The 27,212-nt window shown below is 55.1% G+C and overlaps 1 long non-coding RNA gene across 1 annotated transcript; it reads right to left on the bottom strand.

The window, feature by feature from the left end:
- Positions 1-20,005: 20,005 nt before the first annotated feature.
- On the bottom strand, positions 20,006-26,746 carry LOC138844195 (uncharacterized). The gene is made up of 2 exons (XR_011379743.2): positions 26,110-26,746; positions 20,006-20,299 (listed from the first exon to the last, which is right to left on the bottom strand). It is a non-coding gene; the product is annotated as an uncharacterized LOC138844195 (long non-coding RNA).
- Between the last annotated feature and the right edge of the window lie 466 nt (positions 26,747-27,212).

Below are 27,212 nucleotides of genomic sequence, written 5' to 3'. Positions count from 1 at the left end.
CTCCCAACCTCTATGCTATCGAGGCAATGCTACCGTCGTGAGAACAGCACTGTCTCATCTTTACTGCGCATGCCGGTGGGCCAGCCCAGAGCTCCTCGAGTCCCTGCTACCCGCTCCTCAGAGAGGAACTCAATTGAGGAACCTGAGACTCTGAGAAGGAAGGAACTGACTTGAAACACAGCTGGAAAATGACTGTGCAATCTCCCAAATTTTTTTTCTTAGTATCTCTCTCACCCTGTGCACAACACAAGCCAGGGATTGTAGGTGCTAAGTCCCTTTTCGGTCATGCATGGGTCCCCCCTTCAGAGCCTGCCATCGTCCCAGCTTGTAAAAGGCTCTAAATAAATATTTGCTGTGATCGCACAGGAACAAATGAGCAGCCAAAGAGCTGTGAACAATGGCCAGGTGGCTCACCCACCTCGTACAAACGCCGTACTTAGGTTGCAGAACGAAGCTTGTGTTTGAAAGTTCTCGGCCCCAGAAAAATAGGAGGGTGTGAATTTCTATATTTATTAAAACGCATTTAGCTTCAATTCCTATCTCTTTCACACCCATCGGCTCCTTGCTTGGGGAGGCAGAGCTGAGCGATGGAAAGAGCGAGTCGAGATGAGGAGGGCTTCTGGCCCTGCCACCTTTGACTTTCTGGACCTTGATTTCCTCATCAAAAAAATGGGCATCAATGTTGACTGTGTCAGGTGCCTGGCAGACAGAGGGTTGGGTGAGCACAAAAGGGGTTGCGTTCTGCTAGTGCCTCTGGGTCGCCTGCAGAGGTTGGGCATGGTCCTGGTGCAAGGCCCAGTGGGCAGGCGTGGTGGCTGCAGTGGCTGGGACATTAGTCCCCAGAGGGGCTCAGGAAGCCATACTGGCTGCCTGCTCCCTTCCCCCAGCTGTGCAGAGGCGTCCTGCCAGCCCATCCCAGCCCGCGAGCAAAGGTCAGGCCCCTGGCTGTCCCAGTTTCTGCTGACAGCAGTGGGACCATGCGTGAGTCACTGCATCACCCCCAGGTTTCTGCAGCTGTCCTCAGCTCAGCCAGGCCCGCCTGGATTAGTAACTGGATCACAGTCCCCGCCTCTGAGAGCACCGGGGCACTGGCCATCTCTGCTGTAGGACACCGCGGTGGCAGCTGCTCCAACCTCCTTGGCCCTCACTTCATAGAAGGAGAAACAGGGGCCTGGGGAGGGGAAGGGACTTGTGCAAGGTCACATTGAAGCTGAGTGGCAGAGCAGGGCCTAGAACCGACATGTGCTGCTTCCTGCTCACTCACTCGTACTCTGGATCCTAGCTCTAAAAAACATCTCAATTCCGTCTACCCTCCCAACCCCCCACCCCGGCCACGGTCACAGCCAAGGGCCTGTCGGCAGACAGCTCTCCTTCGAGCAACCACGGCAGCCTCCACTCAGTGAGTTCCGTGTGCAGCAGCCAGCAGCGCTGCTTTAGAAACGGGAATGAGATCCTGTCACCCCCTGCACACTCTCAGAGTTCCCCTTCTAGCTCAGAATCTGAATCTGAAGACACGACCAAGAGCCACCGAGCCCCAGACACTCTGCATCCTTCTTACCGCTCTTCCCCTCACTCGCGTGGCGTGAAGCCCACGTGTGGGCCCCCTCTGTGTGTCTAGAGGACTCCCTGTCAGTCCCACCCCGGAGCACCTGCTGTTCCCTCTGCCTGCACACTTGTCCCCCAGGGCTGGTTCCTTCCACTCCTCCTGTGTCGGTGCAGACAGCGCCCACTCCCCCGCCACCACCGCTCTCTGCCCCGCGTCTGCTTCCTCCCAGCACACACACTCCTCACCAGAATCCTGGCCTAAGTGCATTTGCTTACAGTCGTAGCACCCCCAAGAGTGGCTACTGCTTGGAGGCAGCGGCCTTAGCCTCCACTGTGGCCCCAGGGCCTGACAGAGTCCCTAGCATGGGGAAGATGCTCAGCAAGCATGAATGTGGAGGGAGAGGCACCGAGCGCGGGTGTGCATGGAGAGGGATCGAGCGTGGGTGTGCATGGAGAGACACCGAGCGTGTGTGTGGAGGGAGAGGCACCGAGTGTGGGTGTGCATGGAGAGACACTGAGCGTGTGTGTGCATGGAGAGGCACCGAGTGTGGGTGTGCATGGAGAGGCACAGAGCGTGGGTGTGGAGGGAGAGGCACAGAGTGTGGGTGTGCATGGAGAGGGATTGAGCGTGTGTGTGGAGGGAGAGACACCGAGCGTGTGTGTGGAGGGAGAGGCACCGAGTGTGGGTGTGGAGGGAGAGACACCGAGCGTGTGTGTGGAGGGAGAGGCACCGAGTGTGGGTGTGGAGGGAGAGGGATCGAGCGTGGGTGTGCATGGAGAGGCACAGAGCGTGGGTGTGCATGGAGAGGCACAGAGCGTGGGTGTGGAGGGAGAGGCACCGAGCGTGGGTGTGCATGGAGAGGCACAGAGCGTGGGTGTGGAGGGAGAGGCACCGAGCGTGGGTGTGCATGGAGAGGGATCGAGCGTGGGTGTGCATGGAGAGGGATCGAGCGTGGATGTGGAGGGAGAGGCACAGAGTGTGGGTGTGCACGGAGAGGGATCGAGCGTGGGTGTGCATGGAGAGGGATCGAGCGTGTGTGTGCATGGAGAGGGATTGAGCGTGTGTGTGGAGGGAGAGGCACCGAGCGCGGGTGTGCATGGAGAGACACTGAGCGTGTGTGTGCATGGAGAGGGATTGAGCGTGTGTGTGGAGGGAGAGGCACCGAGCGCGGGTGTGCATGGAGAGACACTGAGCGTGGGTGTGCATGGAGAGACACTGAGCGTGTGTGTGCATGGAGAGGCACCGAGTGTGGGTGTGCATGGAGAGGCACAGAGCGTGGGTGTGGAGGGAGAGGCACAGAGTGTGGGTATGCATGGAGAGGGATTGAGCGTGTGTGTGGAGGGAGAGGCACCAAGCGTGGGTGTGCATGGAGAGACACTGAGCGTGTGTGTGGAGGGAGAGGCACCAAGTGTGGGTGTGCATGGAGAGACACTGAGCGTGGGTGTGGAGGGAGAGACACTGAGGGTGTGTGTGGAGGGAGAGGCACCAAGTGTGGGTGTGCATGGAGAGGCACAGAGCGTGGGTGTGGAGGGAGAGGCACAGAGTGTGGGTATGCATGGAGAGGGATTGAGCGTGTGTGTGGAGGGAGAGGCACCAAGCGTGGGTGTGCATGGAGAGACACTGAGCGTGTGTGTGGAGGGAGAGGCACCAAGCGTGGGTGTGCATGGAGAGACACTGAGCGTGTGTGTGGAGGGAGAGGCACCAAGTGTGGGTGTGCATGGAGAGACACTGAGCGTGGGTGTGGAGGGAGAGACACTGAGGGTGTGTGTGGAGGGAGAGGCACAGAGCGTGGGTGTGCATGGAGAGGCACTGAGCATGGGTGTGGAGGGAGAGGGACCGAGCCTGGGTGAACAGGGAGAGACACCGAGCGTGGGTTGGAGGGCGAGGCACTGAGCGTGTGTGTGGAGGGAGAGGCACCGAGCGTGGGTGTGGAGGGAGAGGCACCGAGCGTGGGTGTGGAGGGAGAGGAACCGATAATGGGTGTGGAGGAAGAGGGACCGAGCGTGGGTGTGGAGGGCGAGGCACCGAGCGTGGGTGTGGAGGGAGAGGCACCGAGCGTGGGTGTGGAGGGAGAGGAACCGAGCGTGTGTGTGGAGGGAGAGGGACCGAGCGTGGGTGTGGAGGGCGAGGCACCGAGCGTGGGTGTGGAGGGAGAGGCACCGAGCGTGGGTGACCAGGGGGAGGCACTGAGCCACAGAAAGGGGCTGCTCTGCTGCCTCACGTGGCCCCACCGAATCTTCCACAGGACCCCTCCCCTCTCCTTGTCCCCCTCTGGGCTCCTGGCTGTGAATTCCTCTCTCCTACTGGACTCACTTCTGTTCTCAGGAGTCACACTCAGGTGTGTTAGCAGGGCACGCCTATTCAAAGGAAGTTTTTTGTCTTAGCTGACTTCAAAGGCTAGAGTCTAAGAAATGAATAGCGAACGGTGGCATCTGTTGCTTATAAGGTTGGAGGACTGTCCCAAGCCCCTGGAATTGCACTCAGCCCGCAGCTATCCCTCCGTGCCAGGTGACAGCGGGCCGTCCACCCCCAAGTCGGGCCAGGATTACACGGCCGGCCTTCGGGATTGGGCCTGTCTCTTGTCACCTCACTCCCCTCCCTCACCCACCACTTTCCCAAGATAAATCAACCAGGTCAGTCAACACGTTTTGATGAAAAAGAAACAAGTTACTCTTTTGACTCCACAAAGTAGGCCTTTCTCGTGGCAGAGGGGCTGGGGCAGCCCTGAGCATGTGGAATCGGCGCGGCCGGGCCAAGACAAGGCCTCTTTTGTGTCCAGGGACAAAGATAGAGTGTCCCTGCAAGCTGGGGCCAGGGCCTCTCCAGCGCCAGCTCCGGCGGCCGGGATTGGCTGGCCGTCAGACAAGTGCACCCTGGGACGGGCGGCCCAGGCCCCCAGCCACGGCCACCCCGCCCCTCCCTCTGCAAACAATCGGCTGGGGGTGACTAGAATCAGGAAAGCAGGCTGTCTGCGCTGGCCGGGCCACCTGGTGCTGATGGGCCTGGGAGTTCTCACAGCCTGCAGACTGGTGCTGGTGGGGTTGAGAGCCCTTGAACCTGTTGCTCCCACAGCCTTTGGAGCTGAAAAGACTTGGGTTTAGTTCCAGATTGGGGGGCCTTGGGTTTGTCATTCAGCTCACATTCATTGAGCACCTACTGTTTACCAGATGCTGATAAACAACCTGAGAGGGTCCTGGCCCCTGGGAAGTGGCGCTGCAGCTCAGGGCCTCTTGGCACCGGCCCCACCCCCGCACTCCGGCTTCACTTGGTCTGCAAGGGGCGCTGGGGTTTCCACCAGTCCTCGGGTCATTCTGGGGGTCCTGCGGCGTGGGGACGAACAGACCAATCAAGAAAATGTGTATCAGGCCCTGCAAAGGAAGCTAGGCAGGGAAGCCCGGGGAGGGAGTGGGGAGAGCAGCTGGGGCTGCCTGGCCCAGGGCGGGCATTTAGCCTGTGGGGTAGAACACCAGCTGGGAACCAGGCTCCCTGTGTCCAGTGGAAATTCCAGACGCTTACAAATCCCAGAGTCCTCAATATTAAAACCATAATTTAGAAAGTTATTTTCAAGTGGTGTGCTAGAATTGTGTGCAAATAATACAAGCGTGCCATATTGGGTGAGCATCCTAGATCAGGATGTTGGGCCTACCATCTAAGATTGCAACGCTTTGTGTTGGAATGGCTTGGGGCTTTAGAGTGTTAGAATGTGGGGTAGAATTGTGCTAAAATGTTTAATTAGGAGATCAATCTGTGTTCAGATGCTATGGCTGGGTGCAGTGTTATAATAGTATAGCAGAGGGTTGCATTAAAATACAGATTGCATTGGAGGGACCAGTGCTGTGGTATCGGTTCGAGTCCCGGCTGCTCCACTAACTTCCGATCCTCTGCTATGGCCTAGGAAAGGAGTGGAAGCTAGCCCAAGTGCTTGGGCCCCTGCACCTGTGTGGGAGACTGGGAAGAAGCTCCTGGTTCCTGGCTTCGGATTGGTGCAGCTCTGGCCATTGTAGCCATCTGGGGAATGAACCAGCAGATGGAAGACTTCTCTCTGCCTCTGCCTCTTTGTCACTCTGCCTTTCAAATAAATAAATAAATAAAACAGATTGCATTGGAATGTTTTGTTAGTATGTTTGTGAGACTAACATATTGAATTTAAAAATATATATATATATATATATTTATTTGAAAGGCAGAGTGACAGGAAGAGAGAGATCATCCACCTGCTGGTTCACCCCTCAAATGACTGCAGCAGCCAGAGCTAGGCCAGGCCAAAGCCAGGAGTGTGGCTCTCCATTCAGTCTCCCACACAGACGGCAGAGGCCCCAGCATATGGCCATCCTCCGCTGCTTTCCCAGCACATTAGCAGAGAGCTGGATGGGAAGCGGGGTAGCCAGGATTCGGACTTGCGCTGTGATATGGGATGTGGCTGTTGCGGGCTGCGCCACAACACCGGGCCAGCATGTTGAATCTGAGCATCAAAGGACAGCTCTTGGAGCTGCAGGGCGGAGGCGGGGCACGGGGCGCTGGATTTGGGCTCGGCTCTCACACCGCCTCCCAGTGCCATCCTCTCTCTCTCGGGATTTCGGTGTCCCTGGTATTTTTTTTTATTTAGTTTGGGGGGCTGTTGGACGGTATGGTCTCCGGGGCCTCTCTCCGCTGGCTGTTTATGGGCCTCTGAGTGCTGGACGCTCACTCTGGACTTCCTCCTGAGCAGGAAGTGAGAATTCTCATTAACAATGAGGCTGATCTTATCAGGGAATTAATGGCTTTGCAGGGAGTAAACAGCTTCCTCACTGACTGGAAAGGAAAAGGACAAGCGATGAGGGCAAGAGAAACCGGACCACAGGGGCAGCAGGACAGGGCCTCCAGCCGGACCCTCCTCCAAACGGAGGGTCAATCAGTCCCCTCCCCCACTCCAGTATCACGCCCCACCCCCTCCAGACTCCAGGACTGAGCCCACTGCTGAGCGGCCACCACTGATGGCTGGGGGAGCTCCTGAGCTCTGAGTCTCCCCACGATCGGATCGATCATCTGTCTGTTAGGCCCCTTCCCTGTGGGGCCAAGAGCAAATGGGTCAAACAAAAACAGCCGGGCCCTCCCATCCCAACCGCTTGTCGCTCTCTAGCAGGAAAGATGAGGGTGCTCAGGCACCTGGAAAGCCACAGGCTCACATGGGCTGTGGTTGCAACACCCTCAGGGCTTGCACACGCCCCTCCCTGCAGCAGCAGCAGTCTATGCCTGCAGGGCAGTGAAGGAGACAGCGCATGGCCTTGTCTTAGCCGGTCCTCTAGCACTGGGGCAGAGGACCCCATCCTGGGAAGCTTATAAAGGAAGGAGACTCACGGCTCATGGTTCTGCGGGGAGGGACTTTCCAGCGCCTGCTCAGCCTCTTGCGACAGCTGGTCCACTCACAGTGGAAAAAAGGACGTACGCAGAAGAGAGGAGGGGACAAAAAGGACCACCTGCTATAAAACAACCCACCCTGGTGATAACTACCCCGCTCTCATGGGAACCAGATGAACCCCCAGAGGCGCCCGCCGTTTCAACACAAGCTTTATCTAAACCATAGCCCGTGCTCCTGTGCGAGCCACTTCCCCTTCTGAACCTGCGGCCTCCCCTGCAAAATAGGGTCAGGGCTTGACCTTAGTGGACGTGGCGGCCAGGACCTGGAGTCAGCACCTGAAGGCGTTTGGCTCAGCGCTCACTGAATGGCAGATGCACTGAGCCTCTGGAGACACGGGCACACCCCACAATCTCCCCCGACTCTAACCCGGGGTTCAGCTGCAGCCTTTCTCCGTGCTCCATGTTGCAGAGTAACAGCCACACCTCATGGTCCTTCTGAGATAAAAGTGGAAACCCAGGGCACAAAGGGAGCCAAGTGTCTTGGCGGTTGGGAGAAGGCTTTCCTGGGAAGCTGGAAGTCGGCGGGATGGGCTTTGTTTAAACAAATCTTTTTTGATACTTCTGAGAGCAGACGCAGCCTTGGATTCTGGAGTGCGGAGGCTGGGCAGAGTTTGAGGCCCACCTTGCTACCCTGGCTGTCCGCTCTCCCTCTCCAGGCTTCAGTGGGGCTTAAGAGGCACGGCCGGGAGCCGACAGCTAGTCTGGTGCTGATGCCCATGTCTCACGTCAGAGGGTCTGGGTTTCGTTCCTGGCTCTGGCTCCTCACTCCAGTTCCCCGCTAATGCAGATCAGGGGGCAGTGATGGCTCAAGTAATTGGGTTCCTGCCACCCACAGGAGAGATTGTATGGATTGTATTTCCAGCTCCTGGCTATGGCCCAGATCTCTTTTGGTTACCATTTGCATGGAGTATATTTTTCCATCCTTTTGCTATTTTTTTTAATTTATTTTATTTTGGACAGGCAGAGTAGACAGTGAGAGAGAGAGACAGAGAGAAAGGTCTTCCTTTGCCATTGGTTCACCCTCCAATGGCCGCCGCGGCAGGAGCCAGGTGCTTCTCCTGGTCTCCCATGGGGTGCAGGGCCCAAGCACTTGGGCCATCCTCCACTGCACTCCTGGGCCATAGCAGAGAGCTGGCCTGGAAGAGGGGCAACCGGGACAGAATCCGGCGCCCCGACCGGGGCTAGAACCCGGTGTGCCGGCGCCGCAAGATGGAAGATTAGCCTATTGAGCCACGGCGCTGGCCTCTTTTGATCTATTGATAGCTCTAGATCTACAGACTGTTATAGACAGAAACTCATTCTGTTAACTTACGTCTTTTGATTGAGAATTTTATCCATTTACAAATAAGCTAATAGCCAATAAGGGAGAACTTACTTTTCCCGTGTTGTTAGTTATGTGTGTCTTGTAGTTTCTTCTGTCCCTCGTTTCCTCCATTACTTCCTTGCTTTGTGTTTTGTTGATTTTTTGTAGTGATGTTTTTATTCTCTTCTCATTTCTTTTTCCATATATCCTACAGATACTTAGGATATCTATAGAAATCTATAGATAATTAGAAATATCTATAAGATGTAGATAATTCCTTGTGATTATCATGGGAATTATATATAACAACCTAAATTTACAACAACCTCATCTGAATTAATACAAACTTAACTTTAATTGCATACAGAAATTCTACTCCTGTACAGTTCTGTCCCATTCCTGCTTTGTGTTAGTGATGTCACAAGTTATATCTTCATGTACGAGGAGACTTCAGAAAGTTCATGGGAAATGGAGTGAAGAGTTAATAGGAGGGACGACACTGTTATGGGTTGAGCTGCTGCTTGGAGTGCCTGCAGCCCATGTCTGAGTGCTAGCTCAAGTGTGCCTGCTCTGCTTCTGACCCAGTTTCCCGCTAATGTGCCTGGGAAGGCAGCAGAGGATGGCATAAGGACTTGGATTCTTGCCGCCCACATGGAAGACCTGGATGGAGTTCTGGGCTCCTGCCTTTGGTGTGGCCCAACTCTAGCTCTTGCAGCTGTTTGGAGAGTGTGCTGTAGATGGAAGATCTCTCCATCTCTCTCTGTCATTATGCCTTTCAAATAAATAAATAAATAAATGTTTATAAAAAACATAATGTGAATTTTCATGAACTTTTGAACCCTCCTCATATAAAATAAAATGGAGTTACAAACCAAAAATGACAACAGTACTAGCTTTTCCATTTGCCTGTGTATTTGCCTTTACTGTACAGCTTTGTCTTAATAGCTAATATCCATCTATTTCAACCCAACGGACCCTCTTTAGCATATCATGTAGGGCAGGTCAAATGGCAATGAACTCTCTCAGCTTTTGCTCACCATGAAATAGCTTAATTTCTCGCTCAAGTTTGAAATGCAGTTCTCCTGGGTATCTAGCTCTTACTTGATAGTTTTTCAACACTTTGCATAAATTTTCTCTCTCTCTCTCTCCCTCTCTCTCCCGTGTGTGTGTGTGTGTGTGTGTCCCAGGCTTCCAGAGTTTGCACAGAAATAGGCTAAAATCGTAGGGCGGACCCCATGCACGGGAGAAGTCACTGACACTTGTTGCTCTGCGGATGCTCAGCTTCTCGTAGGCTTTGACAACTTGACTGTGATGTGGTTTGGTGCGGGACACTCTGGATGTACCCTACTTAGTATTCATTGAGCTTCTTAGATTTAGAAATGCATGCCTTTGACGAAGTTTGGGAAGTTTTATCCACTGCTTCTTCAAGTTCTCTCTTCCCCGTTCTTCCTCCCCTCTCCTTCGGAAATCCCCATAACGTTTCGTGTCTGTCTGCTCGATACTACGGCACAAAGTCTCTTAGGCTGCGTTCGCTTTTCTCTTCTCTTCTTTTCTTTCTGTTCTGCAGATTCGGTCGTTTCAAAGGTCCTACCTTCAAGTTTGCTGACTCGTTCTCAGCCTTCTCAGACCCACTGGGGAGCTCCTCCAGTGCATCTCTCCAGAGTCTCACCCCAACATCCGACTTCTCCCCAGGGCTGTGGGTGGTCTTTCGGAAGTGTCCCCCTGTATGTTCTCGCTCCAAGGGTCTGTGGTCCACAGTGTAGCAGTACCTGCTGCTTCTCCCTGCCTGAGATCTGAGTTAGATTAAACAGAGAGCAGTTCTTCAAGCAACCATCAGACGGGTTAGAGTGTTGCAAGAAAGGTTGGCTTCCTCTATGTGGTTCAAGGGAGGGAACTGGGACTCTGCTGTCGCCCCCTCCACACCACAACAGCTGCTGTGCCAGGAACCGGGGTGGGGTGAGCGTGAGTAAAAATGCCCCAGATTTTTTTTTTTCTGCTGTTTTGAAGATGGATTTTTCTTACTTGGGTGTTCACTCAGTTGCTGAAAACCTTTGGCTGTTTTCCAGAGCTCCTGTGTTAGTTCAACCAATTTCTGGCTGCTTTCTTGATGCATGGGGGGAACGAAAGCTCGAGCTTGCTAGTGTGCAATTTTGCTTCTGTCACTCCTCCAATGGACAATACGCTGCGAACACTCAGATATGTAACTGCACATTACAGGGCAATGAACAGCATCGCTGGTGGGAATATCTATGGGGTGGGAGGGACTATGGATAATAGGGATCAAAAGAGGCCTTGGGAAAGATGATTTCTGAACTGGAAGAAGGGAGAAGCCAAGAAGGGAACTGAGGAAAGAGCAAGAATAAAGACCTCGAGGTGGCAAAGAACCTGGTTAGTCCCAGGCCCTGTTGGAAGGGTAGTGTGGCCCGAGCTCAGGGAGGCCTTGGGTCAGAGCACACACAGCCAGGGGCCACAGAGAGACTGTTGGGGTCTCTCTTAACCATGATGAAAACCCATGGAGGGTTTTAAGAGCTGAAGACACTTGGTGGGTTTTGTTCAGGATGATAAGGCCGCCGTGTACGCAAGGCCAAGGGTAAGAGCAGAGAAACCAGAGGGGAGGCTGATGCAGGTGCCCTGGAGAGACACAAAGCCAGAATCTGGGGACCGGGGGACCCGCCCTCAGCAAAGGGCTCAGTGGGAGCAGCCTGGCAGTACCCCAGGGGCCTTCCGGGATGAACTAGGAACAGACCCAGCCAAGACAAACCAAGCCTGGTCCTGGAGTAGGTGTGTGGGGGGGTGGGGTGGGGAGCATACTTTCATCCCTGTGGGCTTCTGCTGAGGCTCTGGGATCCACCTCTCCCCGATGGGCAGAGGAAAAGAAGAGCAGCTGGACCTCTTGGTCTGTAGAACCAGCATCTGAAAGGCCCACGTGTTCAAATGGGAACTGGGCTGTTGAGACGATGAGGAAGCTGAGGTGCAAAGCAGGGATGTGGCTGTGGCCTGAAGCAGGTAGGCCCCCTTTAGTGGGGATGAGTAAGGGACCGCTCTGCTCAGTTCCTGCTGGTACCACGTATCAGCCTTCTCAGTGCGTCTGGGTTTAGATGCAGTGAGTCCAGAGTTGGGTGGGCCTGGCCAGAGGCTTACCCCTGGGAAGCACAACATGAGGCTGGGCAGGCTGCTGTCCCTCCTGAGCCCATTCCTCACCCACACACTGAGAGGACAACAGTCCCCACATACAAGGCTCTGAGCATGGCTGCTGGCTCATAGGAAGTACTCAGTGATTGACCTTGGCAGCAACAATTGCTGTGAGAACTGTTACTATCAGGGGATCCCGCCCAGGACTCTAGGCACTTGCAACCGTGGAATCTAGCCCGGTCCATACTCAGAGGATGCCAGCTAGGATCCCTCTGTCTGTTTCCTCTGTCTTAGGTGTGGAGCTCGACTGTTAGGTCCCGCCTGTCTCATGCAAAGGGAAATGGCTCAGGCAGAAGGGAAGGTAATTTGAGCAGGGAGGGCTGGGAGAGTCTGTGCCCATGCCTCAGACAGGTGGCACTTGGGCTAGGCACAGAGGTGGGGCTGGAGCCATGCATACCAAGATGGCAGAATGGCATTCTAGGGAAGGGCGGGGCCTCGGCCAAGCTCCGGAGGATGAGAAGCATTTCTTGTTTTGGACAGCAGGCAGAAGAGAGAGTGACTTTTTTAGGAGAGCAAATTCTAGGGCTACAAGCGTAGTAGACTCAACATGGCTTGGCAACTAACTGGAAGTGGCAGAGGGGAGGGAGGGCCCAAGCCTGACATTCAGATGGTCAGCTTGAGCACCTGGATGTCTGAGATGCAGACGGAGGACAGAAGAGGGCTGAGGAGGACGCTGGGGGTGGGGGGTGGGGGTGGCCGCTCCGGATACACTGTGGTCAAGGAGCTCTGTGCAGGTCCAGACCAGGAGAGAGGACTCAGAACAGGGACGGGCGCATGATGATGGGGATGGCCCCGGGTCTGGCTGCTTGGCTGAGGGAGACCGGCAGAGGAAAGGGATGGGGCCGGGCTGCTGGCTGCTGCCACTCCGGCTCCTGGCCCTAGGACTGGAGAGCCCCTCTCCTCTGTGCCCCTCCCCCTCCCGCTCATCTTACTTCCTCTGGCCCTTACTTAGCTTTGTCATTTTAGGGAACTTGGAAAGCAGGCCTCGTGTCTTTAACTTAGAAAATTATACACTCCAATGAGCTGGAAAGGGGCTTTTGGAATAATTCTATTGAAAATATGTGGGTTTTCGCCTTGAAATGATCTTCCTGAAATTATCCCCTTTCTCTCTTTATAAATATTAAAAAGAAGGAATCAGAGCTTAGTGCTTTAAATCCCTATTCAGGGACTTTGCCTCCTGCCTCCCAGGAAAGCCACCAGTTATTTCTGAGGAAGAAAAGGAACAGGCTGGCTCCGTTTCCTTTAACATGACGCCCGTCGGAATCCAGCTTTCGGATGCCCCTGACCAGCCCCCCGAGAGCCCCTGTTCCCCTCCAGCCTGGGGGGTCTGGGACTTGCTGGCATAGTGTGTGACGGGGCAGGGGGCCAGAGGGTCATGAGCTCTGGGAAGGGGGCAGTGAGAACAAAGTGAGGAAGTCTGGAGGGAGAAAGAGGCAGAGAAGAGCAGGGAGAGGGAGAAAGGAGAGATGGAGAAGGAGAGAGAGGAGTTGGGGAAAGAGACAGAGACACAGAGCTGGGAGTGCAGATGAAAGAGAGAGAGTGGGAGAGGGAGAGGGAAAGCACCGGGGAGGCAGGGGAAGTAGCACACAGGGGCAGAGACAAAAAGGGAACACACAGCACCAGAGAGGCTGGGAAGGCTGGGGAAGAAGCTGAGCCAGAGGCAGGAAATGGGAGGGAGAGCGAGAGCAAGAGACAGCGAGAGAGGGGGGGAAAGAGAGAGAGAGAGAGGCTGGAGAACAGCTATGTGCAGACTGACAGGGTAGAATAGGGCCAGAGACAGTAAGGCAGACCCGGAGGCAGGGGAGACAGACCCAGTGCGACGCTGAGCCACACACCAGGATACTGAAGGGGCTGTGCCACTAAGGCTTGTGCGTGGGCACCAGTGGTGATGGGCATCTGAGACGGCGCGCGCGCAAGAGGGGAGGAGCCTCATCCCCAGCCTGGCCATCTGTTATGCACCCCAATCCCATGACTCAGATCAAGCATCACCCATCTGTAATCCCCTAGGGTCAGGTGGAGCAGACAGGGCGTGGCTTAGGAGACAGGTAGCCCCCAGTCTAAGCATCAGCTCCACCAATCATGGCCGTGTCCCCTTGGGCACCTAATACAGTCTTATGGAGTCTTGGCTTTCTTTTTTTTCTTTTTAAGAATTTATTTAGGCCGGCGCCACGGCTCACTAGGCTAATCCTCTGCTTGCGGCGCCGGCACACCGGGTTCTAGTCCTGGTCGGGGCGCCGGATTCTGTCCCAGTTGCCCCTCTTCCAGGCCAGCCCTCTGCTGTGGCCAGGGAGTGCAGTGGAGGATGGCCCGAGTACTTGGGCCCTGCACCCCATGGGAGACCAGGAGAAGTACCTGACTCCTGCCATTGGATCAGCGCGGTGTGCCGGCCGCAGCGCGCCGGCCGCGGCGGCCATTGGAGGGTGAACCAACGGCAAAGGAAGACCTTTCTCTCTGTCTCTCTCTCACTGTCCACTCTGCCTGTCAAAAAAAAAAAAAAAAGAATTTATTTATTTCTTTGAAAGGCAGAGTGACAAGAGAGAAAGGGAGAAATGATAGACGTGGAGATGGAGATAGAGATAGGGATGAGATACAGGTCTGTTCACAGCTGCTGGGACTGAACCAGGCTGAAGCCAGGAGCCAGAAACTGCATCCCAGCCTCCCATGGGGGTGGCGGGGACTCAAGTACTTGAGCCAGCACCTGTTGCCTCCCAGGTGCATTAGCAAGATGCTAGATTGGAAGTGGAGTAGCCAGGACTTAACCCAGGCTCTCAGAGATGGGATGCCGGCGTCCCTCGCAGCAGCTTAGCCCTCTGCGCCACAGCACGCACCCCCACACCTTCATTTTCTCATCTGAAAAATGAGGACAACCACCCTGCATCACAGGATCGTGCTGTCGCCTTCACGAGGCACTGCGCAGAGAGCGCGAGCCAAGTGCCCGGCAGCGATGGGCGCTGTCCAGCTCGGAGCCCCCAGTCCAACCGCAGTGCTTCTGTGATGTCCCCTGAGCCAGCCCTGACCTTGGTGCTCTGGGGTGAAACAGCCTGGCACAGGCACCTGGAAAGGGACCCCAGCGGGTGGAAAGGAGTAGGAGGTATCCTGGGTGGGAGAGCTCCTGGGGAGGCTGGATCAGGTGGCCATGGTGGGTGCAGTACGGGCTTGGTGCACTTGGCTGTGTCCCCTCCCTGATGCGTGACCTTGAGCCCTCCAGGGCTTCGGTTTGCCCAGCTGACCGGTGGGGGCTGCACTCCACGCTCTACCATTCAGGGGTTCTCAGAGTCTGTGATTGTGAGCAGCCCGGCCTGGCAGGGGGGCGGGAGGGTGTCCCCGGCTCCCCCCACCCTCCCGCCATGACTGCGGCAGGAACAGAGGCCGGCCGGCTCTGAAGGATCTGTCACAAAGCGCCGTGGTCGCTTACCGGTTACCACATAAGCCAGGCCCTTGATCTGCCGTGTTTGAGGAAACCCTTTGTTCCTTTCAAGCCTCTATTCCCGCAGCCAGAGCTGGTGCAGGGACCCAAGCAGTGAGTTTGCTCTTTCTTCCTTTTCCTTTTGGATTTTTTAAAAATAACTGGCTTGTGCGTTCAGGCAGTATTCCAGAATTGGTTCCCAGGCTGGGGCTTAAGGCCAGGGACTCCAGCAGCCCCTTGATGCCCAGAAGGCCCTGGGGGAGGGGGAAATGAAAGGCTAATGGGGGAGGGGAGGGCATACACAGGTGTCCCAGAGGGAAACTCAACTCGGGCTCAGGGACTGGCATTGTGAGGTGACAAGGAAGCACCCCCAGGCTGGCTGATCCTGGTGCACCTGCCCTCCCGGTGTGGACCTCAGTTTTCCTGCATGGAAGCTTAGAAGCCCTAGCAGACCTGGCTGCCTCTCCCCATGGCTAGACCCAAGGCAGACATAGTTAACCAATCGCCTTTCCTTGCTCACTTGGATAAGCTCCGAGAACCCTTTATTATGGAGTGCTCAGGTCATCCACTAAGTGGCTTCCAGCCTGCAAAATGTGATCGTCAGTCTCCCATCCTGGGACCAAGCCATCTCCAAGGGACCCCCATGAAGTGGGTATGTGGCAAATATTTTTTGGATGAATGGAAAATTTTGTTAGCCCTTCCTGCGTGTCAGGCTTTGTTCTAAGTTCTGCTCTAAGCAGTGAACAAAATACAGTTCCCGACCTCAATCTAATGTGTGAGGGAGACAGGCAGTAAGCAAATAAGCAGAAGAATCTATCAGATGTCAGGTGGTGATCAGTGCTATAAAGGAAAATCAACTAGAGTAAAACAATAGGGAGTGACAGAGCGTGGGGTGGGGACTCATTGAGGGTGGGGACTCGTTGAGGGTTGGGGGTGGGAGGCGGGATATGGAAGCACAGAACTCAACTCCGCAGGAGCGCCTAAGACACCAGCACTCTCAGTCAAAACTGCCTTGACTGGAAGATTCGCATTTTTGTTGAGTAAGATTCCAGAAACCCATGACTAGGACTGTGTAACCACAGTGCAGCTCTGCCCGACTCTCACATCCCATGAAGCGATGCGAGCAGTCTGTGACTCTGAGATTCCGGGATTCACGGAAGCATCTTTTTGCTTGAATAGACCCGGATTCATTGCCTCTTCTCTCCCCACTACCCTTAGGAAATGGAGCCGAAAATAGCAACAGTCAAAACAACAAGCCGTTGCGGTTCTAAGTGCCGTAGTAAACAAACGGGCCCATGTCTGCGGCAGGCTTTGCTCACAGCGGTCCCAGACAGAGCCATTCACAAAGGGTCTGCTGCAGGCGGAGCGGAGTGAGCACCCAGGGGCAGGGATGGCCGAGGCTGGCGTTCTCACAGCCAAAGCTCGGGACCACTGAGACGGGCCCTTTGCCTCTGGGGAGCAAGATGGTAGGTCCTGTAAGGAGAGGGTAAAGAAAGGGAGTGGTGGAGCCGGTGCTGTGGCACAGCGGGCTAAGCATCCGTGTGCAGCACTGGCATCCTATATGGGCACAAGTTCACATATGGGCGCCAGTTCTAGTCCCGGTTGCTCCTCTTCCGATCCAGCTCTCTGCTGTGGCCTGGGAAAGCAGTGGAAGATGGCCCAAGTCCTTGGGCCCCTGCACCCAAGTGCGAGACCCGGAAGAAGCTCCTGGCTCCTGGCTCCTGGCTCCTGGCTTCAGATCAGCCCAGCTCTGGCCATTTAGGTCATTTCAGGAGTGAACCAGGAGGTGGAAGACCTTTCTCTCTGTTTTTCCATCTCTCTGTAACTCCACCTAATAAATAAATAAAATATTTAAAGAAAGACAGAAAGGAGGTAGTGTGGGAGCCAGACCGAAGCCTGATGAGGTTGCCGTTGGCAGAAGCTGGGAAAGCGAGTGCAAGAGACTCCTGCCGTGTGTCCCAGGGAGAGGGGCTTGGTAGTTTCCCCTGGGTGGGGAGCAGGTGGGAGCAGAAGGCTAGGGAGGGGCTGGAGCCTGCAGGGGTCTGGAGGGCAGGGTTAGGAACGGGGGAGGGTGCTGTCTGGAGCTCTCAAACGCAAGGACATGATGTGATTCCTGGTTTAGAAGACTGCTGGGCGCCCTGAGTAGCCTGGACCGTGGGAGCAAGAGTGGGCGCTGGAAAGCCATCGAGAGGCCATAGACCTCATCCCAGGGAAATAGTGGAGGCTTGGATTCAGATGGTGACTGTGGACTCATCTGCTCCCCCAACCCCTGTTTCTCCCACCCACCCACCATACATTTACTCTGGGGAGTCGGGCACGGCGCTGAGATACAAAGAGGAGTTAGACATGGTTTCCTGCCCCCAGGGGCTCACAAAACAGCAGGGTGCGTGACACAGTGCCATGCCACAGTACCCGTGCACCAGTCAGGGAGTGCACCAGGAGCTCCTGGCTGGCGGTGCCCCACGCCGGGGAAGGTTGGGAAAAGTCTCCTGGAGGAAATGCTGATGCTTGAGCCGGGCCTTTCAAAGGCCATGGAGGATCTAGACAGGTAACAAGAGAGTGTTCGCAGCAGGGGGACAGCTTCTGGAAAGACGAGGGAGCATGAGAGAGCCTGGCCTGTTCTGGAAACGTGTAGCTGTCCAGGTGGGCTGGACCAACAGGTGTGGGGGGGACATTATGGGGGAGGGGCTTGGGCTGAGTTGGGAAGAGGTGGAGTTTGTGTTCAGAAGCGGGTCTGCCCCTTCCTGCTCGCCTCTGCCTGCCTCTACTGGAGTCAAATAATTTTATTAAGTGTCGGCTCCTAAACAAGATGCAGCTGTTTAGCAGATGTTGCCTCCGAGCCCAGATGGAGGTGCATCTTGGCGACGGGCACAGCATTTCCAGGGCGTCTAATTTGGGAGGCTATGGAGGGGAAAGGAATTCAAGATGCTGCCATCATTCTTTAATAACCACCATTAACGGCGCACCCCCCTCCCACCAGCACCCCAGCCACATGTCCAGCATCCCCGTGGGCTCCAGCCTGCAGGCACAGAGGCGGGCTGGCAGGTGGGCTGGGAGTTGGACTTGCTGCTTCTCGCTCAGAAAAACAACAAGAAAGGGGAATGCAAAAGTTGCCAATCCACAGAGTCTCCAAGGACTTCGATGAGCGTGGAAAAGGACTCCCCCCATTTTCCATGAAAGGGGACAAATGGTAGCCACCCTCCCCCCACCTTCTGAGCAGCTGCTCAGAACCAGGTGCTGGGTCAGGTGCTTCTCATAAATGCTCTGCGAGTCTCTCACCCTCCCAGCAGCCATGCACAGCCCTGCCGAGGGCCCTGGCCGCCTCCTAAACTTGGGGTGTCCTTCCTCCCCACGTCCACGTGGCCCAATCCCCCATGTCCGTCAGCTCTCAAATGTCCCCTCCTCGGAGAGGCCTTCCCTGATCCCTCTCCACAGGCTCCTCCTCCAACCCCTTCCTTTGCTTGATTTGTCCTCATCACCCAACATGTATGCATCTGTTTGGTGTCTGTTTCTCCCTTCTAGATTTTCAGCTCCCAAGGGCCAGGACTTCTGTCTGTTTCTTTCACTGTAGCCTCCCTAGCACTTGAAACAGCATAGAGTCCTAAAAATATTTGTTCAGTGGGTGAATGAACCATCAGTGGATCTCATTGAACACCGGGAGATGAAAATCACCTTCCCCAGAGCTACTGGGCGGCCAAGGGGCCAGCTGGGATTTGAATTCAGGTCTGTCTGATGGGAAAGACCTGCCCCCTTCACTCAGGGCTTCTTGTTGCTTCCATGTAGCACTCATTACTTTGTACGTGTTGTTTATCTGCTCCAGCCTTTGGTGTCAGTCTCTCTCTTTGGTGGCAGCTCCGTGGAGAGCAGGATTCATCTGTTTTGTTCACAGCTAAATCCTCGGCACCCAAACAGTCACTCGTAAGTATATGTTGGATAAAGGAGGGAAGGGCTGGGAGACGAGGGGCTGGGGGTCTTCACCCCCTTCCTGTGGGGGAGGATGGGGAACTCCAAGGAGCTTTTCATCCCCCTACTGTCTCCCACATACAGACTTAACATTTAATCTTGGAAGCCACTGTGCAAAGTAAGCATCATCCATGCCATTTTACAGATGGGAAGACTGAGTTTCAACCAGAGAAAACGGCTTGCCTCGCCCAGGATCGACTAGTTACCACTTGGTGGGCTGGGACTTGGACCCATGTCTCCAGAGCAGACCCATCATGCAAAAGGGATCCCTATTTAGCATTTGCTGGTTCAGTCCACCCAAAGGCACCAGCTACCCGGCCAACAGGTGTACTCACAACCCACCTGGGCCTCTCCCTCAAGGTCGGTGCTGTGAGGGCCCTGTGAAACTCACTCGCTTCATTCACAGCTCCCAGTTTTGTCCATTTAAATGGAAACTTTCATGTTATTTTAACCCAAATCCCCCATCCACTTCAAGGGAAGCTTTGAATCCAAGAGGAAGGTCAGGAAGCGCTTTGGGAGGTAGCACAGGCACCCACTGGAAATCATATTAGCATATTCATTATCATCGGGGCCCTTTGAATGTGTTTTTTTAGCTGTTCCCTTTAAGTGACTTGGGGACAATGGCTCCTTTCTGTCCACGAAGTCCTGGGCCCAACATGGGTTGTGGTTGGCTGCTGTGTGCCTCTCCGAGCTGCCCACATGGCCACCATGAGCCCATGCTGCATCAGGGCTGGAGACAAAGGCCACCTGGAGCTGAATGAGGCCACTGTCTGAGCGTGGAGAGGTGGCAGGTGTGGTGGGACCCCGGGAAAGGCCTCAAGTAGCCAAAGATGTTACCTCCCTGCCTTCTAGGAGGCTGCACCCTGGTCACAGGACACCCCTGGGTGCAGCCAGTAATCACCGGTAGGTCTGGGCACCGAGGTGATCGCCAGTCTAGCCCATGCCAGGATCACCAGGGGAGCATTCACCAACAGTCAGTGCCCAACGCCTCTCGTCGCATCGTGGGGGCCCAAATCCTGGCAGGTGGGGCACAACCAGGCATCCGAGGGGACTTCCAGGGTGCAAATGGGCAATGGGACACAGAGCCGGGCTGCTTCCTGCTCCAACCAGGGACCAAGGGCACAGAGATGTGAGGAGCGGATGGTGGGGGTAGGAAGGGCAACCGGAAGCCCCCAGGGAATGTGCAAGGGAAAGAGAATTTTGGGGAAAAGGCTTTGCTTTGTTTATTTTTTAGAAGGAAATTTTCAAATGACACAAAAGCGGGGAGCTTAATGCAGTGAGCCCACAGACCTGCTGGCCGTCCACACTGAGCCCTTCCTGTTGCTGGAGTCTTTGGGGTGCGCCGACCCCGGCTGCTCTGCAAACCTCCTGTGAAGTCCACGCCGCTCGGGGGCAGATCTGTGACCACAGCCCCTTGGCAGGGACACGGAGCTTGGGTCTCAGGATAGCGCAAGCTGCAGAAGCACAGCCAACAGCGGGAACACAAGTCCTTCTGTATTCAAAGAAAAAAAAAGAATTATCCTAAAAAGAAACCCCCACCTTTTCGGGCTAACTCCTCCTGGAGTGGCTTCCCCTCTGCTCTCAGGTGTTGGGACAGGGCTGTGGGCAGCTTCCCCCTGAAAGGATCAAGACACAAGGGGACAAGCCTAGGGCCTGGGAGCCTCCAGGCGTGAGAACCCAGTGGGGATGACTCCAGGAAGTCCTGGCTTGTGACTTCTCGTGTATTTGATGCAGACTGGCTGAGCACCTGCTGTGTGCCCAGCATTGTGTCCTTGGGAATGGGATGCAGTGGTAAACCCAGGAGCTGCAGAGACTTCCCCACGGGAAGGTTGTATTCGAGTGCAGGAGATGGACAGTAAAACAGAGAGCGAACTATGCTGCGTGAAGATGGTGCTGTGGAGAAAAAGAAGGCAAAGAGCGAGACTGGGGGAGGGAGTGCTGGGGTGGGCAGGCGCCAGGAGGGGCCTCTCTGCCAGGGACAGGGATGAGGGAGCGAGACCTGTGGGCGGAGCCCTGTAGGCTGGGGAACAGCAACTGCAAGGGTCCGGGGGTGGGCGCTCTCCTTCCAGGAGCAGTGAGCAGCCTTGCGGGGCAGGCGCAGAGCGGGAGCCAGGGAAAGCGTTGGCACCAGGGCTCTGTAGGGAAAACTGGAGAGATCGGACTGGCTAAGACCCCGAAGGCCTGGGCCAACGCTTTCGTTTTTCCTCGGAGGGAGAAGGGGTTGTGACCGGAAGGGTTTAAGCCAAGAGTTTTGGGTGTCAGCAGGCCCTCTCTGGCTGCTGCGCCTAGAACCAGCTTCCTTAGAAAGACCGCCAGAGCAGGAGGTGGCTGCTGCGGCATCCCGGTGTGACAGGTAATTGTGGCCCAGACCAGGGTGGTCATGAGGGGTGCGGCCGGAGTGGCCAGTTTATGCAAACACTGCAAAGCTCAGCCAGTGGAACTTGCCGGCTGAAGGAACGCCGGGGTATGAGACAGGAGAGTAGCAGCCTTTGAGCTAAGCTTCTAGAATCAGGGAGTTGAGGTTCCCTGGAATGGGAATCCTGGTGGAGGCTGCCGTCACTTGGGGCTTGCACAGGAGGATGTCCTGGAGCTGTGTCCCTTTCTGTTTACCATCTTCACTGCTTGGCACTTTCCCTAAGGTCAAAGGTGAGGGCTGAGATAGCCTCCTCTGGGTTGAAAAGAGCCTGGGGAGAGCAAGGGCTGTGCTGTGGCACAGTGGGTTAAAGCCCCAGCCTGCAGCGTCGGCATCCCATATGGGTGCCGGTTCACGTCCCACCTGCTCCTCTTCCAATCTAGCTCTCTGTTGTGGCCTGGGAAAGCAGAGGAAGACGGCCCAAGTCCTTGGACCCCTGCACCCATGTGGGAGACCTGGAAGAAGTTCCTGGCTCCTGGCTTTGGATCAGCACAGCTCTGGTCATTGCAGTCATTTGGGAAAGTGAACCAGCAGAATGGAAGACCTCTCTTTCTCTCTGTCTCTACCTCTCTCTGTAACTGTCTTTCAAATAAGTAAAATAATTATTTAAAAAAAGAGAAAAGAGCTTGGGGGTTCTGGGGGTCTTTGTAAGGCAACCAGCAGGGATTGGCAGGCAGCATTTTTGGTCACCATCCCCGAACACAGCTTAGCCCCTGAGAGCCATGCAGGACCTGGAGCTCCCGGGCCAGATTCATTCCCAGCCCTCTCAAGACTTGGGGGGAGATGATTTTCACCACCTCTTCCCTCACCTGGCGCCTTTGCTCACCCATCGCTTCTGCACCTGCACCTGGTCTTGGAATTATCTGACCTTGTAGGGGTGTTTATGCAATGTTGTCCCAACTCTCTGTGATCTCAACTCAAACTGAGAGTTCCAACTGTTGCTGGTTGATTTAGTTAATGGTGCTCAGCCCTACTGGGTGGAGCTTCTGCACTGGGCAATATCATTGGCTACAGGATAGCCTATAGTTTGGCAGCTTTTGGGTCAGGTGACTTCTCTTCCAATCAGGTGTTGGGCAGTTGTGGAGCTATTGGGTACAGAATTCACGGTCAACAGTGGTAAAGATGGAGGCAGTGGCAGCAGCGTGGCATCCAGATGGAAGTGGACTGGATGGGACAACTTGGGTTTTGGTTAAGCCCCGCCTCTATCACCGACTCATGCGTGACCTGGGGCAGCTTGTTCAACCTTTCCGTATCTTCATCTCTACATCTATAAGAGCAAAAGAGTAGCATTACCTACATCTTGGGTTGTGATGAGGAATGTATAAGCTAATCAATGACATGCTTGTAGCACAGAATTTAATTAAGGCTCAAAACATGCCAGTCACTGTTATCATTGCTGCTGGAGGAACAGTTCATCTGCGCTAGTTCGGGTGCTTTAATGGTACACTCTCAGTCAGCTCTCACACAACCCCAGGGGGGCAGGCTCGCCTGTGGGTCCCACCCTACCGAGGTGATAATGGAGGGACAAGAGCAACACCAGGCTGTAAACACAGGTCTGTGTGGCTCCAGAACCAACGCTCTTAATCACCACGGCCCCCCAGACAGGGCACCTCAGTGTGCACAACCTCCCTGGGCCACTTCCACCATCTGCCCTCTTCCCCTGACTCCCAGAAGTCCCTGCCCTCCAAGGACTGAGTGCCTAGTGTCCCCCGATGCCCCAAAATGCAAGTCTGCTGTGAAGGGACCGCACCCTCTCCCCTGCGGCTGACAACGGCTGCTCCCACCCCTCGCCCCACGTGGTCCTCAGCGCGTCCCCTCAGCAGAGCAGGGATTCCTCCCTCCTGTGTGGCAGGTGCACAGAGATTCACCCAAAGAATGGGACTCAGGTTTGAACCCAGATCCAGCTGGCCCTTTTCCCTCTTCTACTCTCCTTGCAAGGACTTTGGAGAAGAGTAAGATTGAACGTGAAGAGAATCTGGAAAATCCAGGAGCCCCCATAGGGGTGAAGTAAAGGCAAGAAGAATGTGGGGTCCGAATAGAACCTCGGAGCTGGGGCAGGAACGTTCCTCCTTTAACCAGGCTGGATGCTGGACCCTTGGGAGGAAGGCGGGGGCTGCAGGCTCTCGGCTCACGTTTGTGTCCTCATGCTCACACGCTGAGTGTGGATGCGCCTTGCCCACACTCCAGGCAGTACACGGTCCCGGGCAGCACATGTGTGGGTGCACATCTCTGGAACCAGATGGAAGAGAATTTGACTCTCTGCACCTGCTCACTCTGTGGCTTGGGACAAGTCACTTGCCCTCTCTGGCCTCCCATGTACTCAGGGGTGAGCCTCCCTCACTGGGTTACTGCAAAGATTGAGTGAGATGCGTTCACGCAGAGCCTAGTGGGCGACAGATGCTATTATTACTGTTTCAGACATTAAAATCCTGTAGCCCTCACATGAAAAACTTCAGACGCTTGCTGTTGGCATGGGAATGATTAAAACATTCACCTTTCAGGAACACGCATTTACAAAATGTAAAGGGAAGATTATTTTGATGACAGTGTGGAGGATGGATTAGGTGGGACAAGATGGGAAGTGAAACATGTTGGCTGGGAATGTGTTTGGTTGCTGGTGGCCAAAACCTCGATGGGGAGGGGTACAGATTTCCAGTTTTTGCTCAATGTCCGTGGTCCCCTTTTTCCTTCGTCAACAAATCCCTAACTGCAAGGCTGAGCCTGTGGCATTTTAAAGCAAATGTTACAGCTTCTGCCTGTCCTCCCATAGCCAAGGTGTGGCCACGTGGGTTCTGGGCAGCGCGAGAGGTCGTGTGTGACTTCTAGCAAATGCCTGGATAGGGAAAGTCAAATCCTTTCTCCTGTGTCTCTGCTGGCTGCAATAGAAGATGTGATGGCAACATCTCAAGCAGCCATCTTGGGCCATGTGGCAAGTTAACAACAGCTGTCGAATCTTTGACTGTCCTCGCTTTGAGAGAAGGGGGCTGTCTCCCACATGCTCGAATTTGGGCGGACCTGTGATTTTGTTGACTAAGAGCGTCTGGTGGAAATGATGCTATGCCAATTCCAGGCCTACTCCCTTAAGGGCACTGGCATCTTCTGTTTCATGAGCTTCCACAAGAAAGGTCAACAGATCTTGCTGGAGAGCCTACCGTCCGCCTGAGCTGTGTTCCCGCCACACCCACCACGGAGCGGGCGTTCAAGCAAGACCCTGCGGGTTAGCCCGACCATCAGCTGAAAGCCATGGAGTGACTCCGATCAGTGCCCCACGGGTCACAGAGGGCTCTGCCAAGCTGAGCTCTGCCCAGATTTCCTTTTTTTTTTTTTTATTTGACAGAGTTAGAGAGAGAGAGAGAGAGAGAGAGAGAGAAAGGTCTTCTTTCTGTTGGTTCACCCCCAAATGGTGGCTACAGCCGGAGCTACGCTGATCCGAAGCCAGGAGCCAGGTCTCCTGAAGCCAGGAGCTTCTCCTGGTCTCCCATGCGGGTGCAGGACCCAAGCACTTGGGCCATCCTCCACTGCACTCCCAGACCACAGCAGAGAGCTGGCCTGGAAGAGGGGCAACCGGGACAAGAACCCGGTGCCCATATGAGATGCCGGCACCGCAGGTGGAGGATTAGCCAAGTGAGCCACGGCGCCGGCCTCTGCCCAGATTTCCAACCCCCCAAACTGCAGACAGTTGGGTAGCAGTAGGTACCCAGGCAGACTGAGAGGCTGAGGTCGTTTGCTGAAGACGATGCAGCAACTCCACCAGCCCTGGCCTGGCTGCCTCCCAGTTTCTCGTGACATGGGAACAGCAGGCCCTCTCTGTTGAAGCATCTGTGACATGTGGGGCTGTTGCTCTGTTTCCCCAATTGTTGAATGAAACATCAACTCCTGCCCTATTACCTTCCCCAGGGAGCCTGCGTGCGCAGAGTAAGAACCAGGAAGGGAAGGCATTTATCATGTAGTACAAACAGTGCTCATGTCCCCAAAGACCAATGAGTGACACGCACAGCTATGATGTATTTAATGAGTGCATAATGGCTGTGAGCTGGCCTTGAACCAATTGCAGTGGAGCTTGGGATCAGACACACTAGCACTTGAGCCTCAGCTCTGCTACTTTCTAACTTGAGGAACTGGAGCAGTCACTGAATCTCTCCAAGCCTTAACTTCCTAATCAATAAAACCCAGACGCTGTGACTTCCCTTGTAGACTCTGTGTGATATGGTCAGTGTTGTGACACAGCGGGTTAAGCCACCACCTGTGATGCCAGCAACCTATATGGGTACCAGTTCAAGTCCTGGCTGCTCCATTCCCAGCTCTCTGCTAATGCACCTGGAAAAAGCAGAAGATGGGGCAAGATCGTGGGTCCCTGCCACCTATGTGGGCGACATAGATGGAGTTTCAGGCTCTTGATTTTGATCTGGCCCAACTCTGGCCATTGTGGCCATTTGAGGAGTGAACCAGCAGATGGAAGAGTTTGCTCTGTGTGTGTGTGTGTCTGTGTGTGTGCCACTCTGCCTTTCAGACAAGTAAATAAACCTTTCTTTAAAAAAGAATCAAATTAAATGGGATTAATCCATCTATTTGATAAATAGGATGTTCTAGGCCAGATCTGCCCTTGATATTGATGGGATCTAATGCTCACTCACCCCTAAATCCAAATGTTTAAAATTGCTAAAAGCTATAAATCAAGCTACCATCTCGATTCAAAGCTGTTCTGTCCTCTCCTTTATACGTGCGACTCTATGAACAACCTGGGTGGCCAAGGAGCGGCTGCACTGGGATATGCTGGCACTGGCATAGCGTCCCCACCCCCCAGGCTCTCCACAGTCCCGTGTGCAGACACCCTGGCCGCAGGGGCCAGCTCCATTCCCACCTGCCGCCCACAGGGCCCCTGGGCTTACCTCTGGGCCTGGTATTCTGCCCCCAGAGAACAAGAAGGGGCCTGGCAGAAGGCTTGGGGTCTGTGAGCAGGGAGGACAGAATCTTCCAGAAAGTAGGCAATAGCAGGAACAGGTATGTCCTCTGGCACCGTGGACATGTGCAGCTGCTAGATAGCCAGAGGGGGCCGTCGGTGGTGTGGGAACCAGGGCAGGGTCCCTGTTGCCTGGGTCTAACCGCCATGTGTGTTGCCCGCACAGGAATAGGTGGAGCGGATCCCAGCCCCGCCCCCAGGGTGCTGAGGGCTCATCCTTGTAATCCGAGCCTCAGTCGCAGCCCGATCTGTAAGACAAGGGCTTAGCCGAGCTGACATTTCCAAGCGTGTGTTGCAGACCCAGGGCTGGGAACGTGGTGAATGTCACCAGGAACGTCCTTGAAGCCAGGAGCCCAGATGGGAGGGGGCGTGTTTCAGGCCTGAGTGATCGGCTTCCCCCGCGGACGGCGGCTGCCAGAGCGGGGAGAGGCTCTGCCCTCCGGCCCGGGCCCTTCACTGGAGCGCCGTCTTCGGTAGCCTCTGCAGCAGCACCACTTCCCATCCCATCTAGAATGAAAGCCCCGCTCCTCGCGCTCCTTGCCGGCTCCCGCAGGCCCCCGTGTCCCGGGTCCCGGCTCTTGGCTACTGCTCTCAGCTCAGGGAGCACCTGACCTCAAGGCCCGCCAGGGGAGCCCCCGCCCTTCCTCACGCTTGTAAAGCTCTGAGTGCGCTCCTTGACTTCCCCACTTTGCTCTGGCTGGACCCCTGCCTGGAGGGCACCTGCTCTGCTCTTCTGCTCTCTGAGATGGTTCCTGGGTCCTGGCGACGCCCGCAGGGGGCAGCTCCCTTCCAGCCCCTTCTCTTTAGAGAGTGTCACGAAGTGCCACCCTCCCTAGCGCAGCCAGGAGTAACACCGGGAGGGGCATCAAAAGCCTCAGGGGTCCAAAGTCGGGCTCTGTGTTGTTCCCATGTCCTTTGCATAGAAGTCTCAGCCTCAGTTTCCCTATCTGTCAAAGGGGGTGAGGACGAAGCTCTCCTACTTATGTGGTGAAGACACAGAGCTAAGGCACACACGGAGTTTAGAACAGAGCA

Source organism: Oryctolagus cuniculus, chromosome 11, assembly GCF_051225735.1.
Source record: "Oryctolagus cuniculus isolate XC-2025 breed Fujian yellow rabbit chromosome 11, ASM5122573v1, whole genome shotgun sequence".
Classification (NCBI taxonomy): domain Eukaryota; kingdom Metazoa; phylum Chordata; class Mammalia; order Lagomorpha; family Leporidae; genus Oryctolagus; species Oryctolagus cuniculus.
Note: the sequence above shows the minus strand (reverse complement) of the source record. Positions and strands in the feature narration are given on the sequence as shown.